This window comes from Mercenaria mercenaria, chromosome 14 (genome assembly GCF_021730395.1).
Source record: "Mercenaria mercenaria strain notata chromosome 14, MADL_Memer_1, whole genome shotgun sequence".
NCBI lineage: Eukaryota > Metazoa > Mollusca > Bivalvia > Venerida > Veneridae > Mercenaria > Mercenaria mercenaria.
The window spans coordinates 26664074-26667950 of record NC_069374.1 but is presented as its reverse complement, the minus strand read 5'-3'; positions in this window follow the sequence as shown (position 1 = coordinate 26667950).

Below are 3877 nucleotides of genomic sequence, written 5' to 3'. Positions count from 1 at the left end.
TTTGAAAGAATTTTTAACAGCTCACAAAGATGGTGTGTTTATCAAGCTGTATTTGACCTTAGTGTTGCAGTGTCCGCACAATGTCCGCACAGTGTCCGCACAATCTAGAATGCTTTGAAAAATTATCGTGAATATTGTTATTTGAAACGAGTGTTAAAACGCATTCCGTCTGTCGTTAAAAAAAGTCCGACGCTTCCATTACATTCGATCTGAAAATTATTGATAAAAATGGTCTATTGATCGGTATTCATGAACATTTTAAGCCTGACGATTAGACTTAGATTACTTTCTATCCAGTAGTTGTAAATCTTGCATGGATTTGAATGAAACTTTACTTGAAAAAGACATAAGCCACAAGATTTTCTTTCAAAATAGGGAAAATGGTCTTACCTTTTAATATGGAGAAACATAAGCAGCCGTTCCCGTTTTGTAGAAAAAATTTAATAAATGAGCCGCGCCATGAGAAAATCAGCATAGTCCGCACAGCCTGGTCAGGATCCATGCTATTCGCTAACAGTTTCTTTAATTGCAATAGACTTTGAAAGCGAACAGCATGGATCCTGACAAGACTGCGCAGATGCGCAGGCAGGTTTGGATCCATGCTGGTCGCAAAGCCACTATGTTGGTTTTCTCATGGCGCGGCTCAAATGTAGAATTCTAGTGCTCTGGTTGGTTTTCAAATGATTGTTTCGGAATTTAAAAAGATGTATTAAATGCGGTTTAATAATAGGCAAATGGAACACGTCGGTTTAGCGGCAGCTGCTCAGTAAAGAAAACAAACATAGCCTCACATACGTAAGAAGGCACCCATGCCACAATATAATAATAAACATATATTCACGATGAACGCCTTAAGGTTTCGTAAATAAGATGAAAAATGAGCTCAGTATTCTAAACAGAGTAAAGTTACCAACACTAGGCAAGAAAAAAACAAACAAAAAACGATACAAGTGATCTTGAAGACGTACGCAGCTTTATTTATTTGCATGTATATGTACTACGTTTTTATGTTTAGGTAAAACGCGTATGCTGTGGAAACAATTCACTCTTTCACATTTTCTATGCAGATCTCGCGGTAACTCTACTGACCAATACTAGCAAAATCCTACATCTTAAGGTAAATGTACATGTAAACAGGTGATAGCTCTTTAATTGTAACCAATGTACATGAAGTCCGCTTTTGTACTCTCCACGAAACATTAACATTTCCGTGTCCTGCTTATTGTTTGGGTCAAATAGCCAGTATGTCACCTTTTATGGCATGAAATACTTCAGCTCAGCTGCAATACAAAAGGAATCTCGTAATACAGAATTGTTTGCCTTTTTGTCACCCAGTGGTATTGCTCACTCGCACAGAAATCCTGTAGCTCTTTTTTTTTAAATGTCTGTGTTATACATGCCTTGCCTGCGAGCTATCCATTTGTGTCTGACGTTGACATGAATGGTTTACCGCCAGCTCAGACCTTCCAATGCACAGCCAAGGCAAGAAGTTAATTGTAAATGCCTACATGGCAACAGAAAAGTATTCTACGCGATTTTTGTGACCGGTGGTTTCATATTGACTGAGCACTAGGGTCGTATAATAAATTATCAGACTCGCAGTATAGCTAGTTGATATTGTCAGCAGCTCTGTGGGAGTCGTACTTATTCTTTATCTTTAGTTGAATCGCTCCCTAAGTGACACCAATATCTACCATCTCTAAGGCAGTTGTACTAAAACCACTATTCGCCAAAACACTGCACGCCTTTTTAATAAAGAAATGACGACATGTTAGGGCTTGTAGGCTCTATACACTGTACTTATTGAATTTATAAATATAAGTTTTGTATTGTATTTTACTTGCGACAGTGAAACAGTATTTATTGGTCTGTTTCACCAACGATGTCCTTGTCTTGGACAAGAAATAGAATCTGTGTACGTGCTTCCGTTAACATTAGAGAAAAATATATATTTATTCCGCTCAGCTTTACAGGACTCTTTGTTGTTTTTTTTTTGTTTGTTTTTTCTTTGTATTTTCAGCTCGACTATTCGGGGAATAGCGGTGCTATTCTACTCGCCCCGGTTTCGGTTAAAGTTAAGTTTTTTTTCGGCAACCTTTTTTTTCTGTCACATCTTTTTTTTTACTTTTGCTTATACCTTACTGTAACTTCACATAAACATTGTGCAAACAAAGCCTTTTTATGCAGGGACTGCCCATTATACCCAAGATGAAGGTCACTCAAGGTTTTGTACTTGAAATTATTTTTTGAGTTTAAGCTCCGCCAACAGACAAATGCGCTGTCTACATGAAAACTTTGTACAATCAAAGTGTCCAAAACGAGTCCGCTCATCTATCTTCCAAGACGGTGGTTAGTTATACGTGTAGAACAACTGATGTAAACATTAGGAGCCAGGTCATTTTCATTTTGCTTTGTAGCGATTACTGCAATAATTATTAATGCAAAAGAAAAATAACTGGATATTAGCTTCAATCTGCTTGATTTTGACTGATATCAGCGGTGATTTGGAGCCGGATATTAAAATAAACTGAAATTACCAATAACCGCGCCGACGGCAGCTGCTTATTCTGCGAATGATGATAAAGTTCCCGAGGTAAAGTCCGAACAAGTCTCTGAGATGCCGGAAATGGATCAAACACTGAGTTGTGCCACGTAACGATTATATGAATGATGCGTTAGTGATGTATGTGTAAAGAATCTAGTCATTATTACAAAAAATAATTTCAAACACTATGCAGGTTAGAGTTTATTAGTACGCATTTACCAAATTGAATTAGTCGCTAGACTAAATTAATTTGATAATTACTTACTAATAAACACTAACCTTTACGAAAAGTGGATTCGAAACTGCAGTAATAACATATAGACTGGTCCGTGACTGTTACGAAAACGAAAGAAATTATAACTATTACTTTTGAACTGTTGGTTATCATAAAACAAAGTCAAATTATTGAAATATATAAATGAAAAGAAGTTTTGAATAGGCGTACAGTTTTTCGACTAAGCGTTCAGTCCGGATTTTAGAAATTGCGATTAGTGGGCCAGTAATGTATCGACTAGTGGGACAGTGTAATCGGCATATATGTCTCAAAAAAAAAACACATTTTCCTAAAAACGCATTCGTTACCATAGAGCCATGCTAGTATTTATCGATGCGTAAGATATTTATCTACGAAGTAGCAAAGGTTTCAATTCTTTGCAAAAGCTCAAGATACATGTATTTTAAAGAATTGATAGTTTCATTACAAAATCGAACAAATACCCACACGTGATTTGACTTCAAATGAAGTATATTAAGAGTTTTAATAGCCGTGTTTGGTATCTACGTAAACAGTAGCTCTTAAACAATAAGTAGATTAAAAATACACTTACTATATGCGATATTAACGAAATAAACAATAAAAATCCAAGCCATCCGCGACAGCAAAAATTTGTGTTTTGATTTCTGAACGCCTAGTTTTTGGCGACTTCCGCTTGGGCGTACAGAGAGTCTATACACTGTGACCTAAGTTGGGCAAAAATCAACATGCCAAGTTTGTTCAACAAAGAAATGAGCTCTAGTTTGCCCAAAGTTGGACCAACAATAAAAGAGGAAATTTTAAATATTGTCGGCCCAGTGCTTAAGAAGACCCTAAATCCAAACCAAGTCATTTAGGCCACACCAAATTAATTTCTTGGTCATCGGATGTTTTCCAAAAAAATTAGGAGCGAGCGTAAAAAGTGTGTAAAAATAGAGATACCTTCTTTACTGCTGAGTTTTGTTTTTTTTCGTTTTTTGTTGTTGTTTGTATTGGGTTTAGAATAGGGAATGGATGTTGTTAGTTGTGTTGGGTGCCATATAGAGACAGATTTTCAATGTCTCTAGAATTTGATCGAG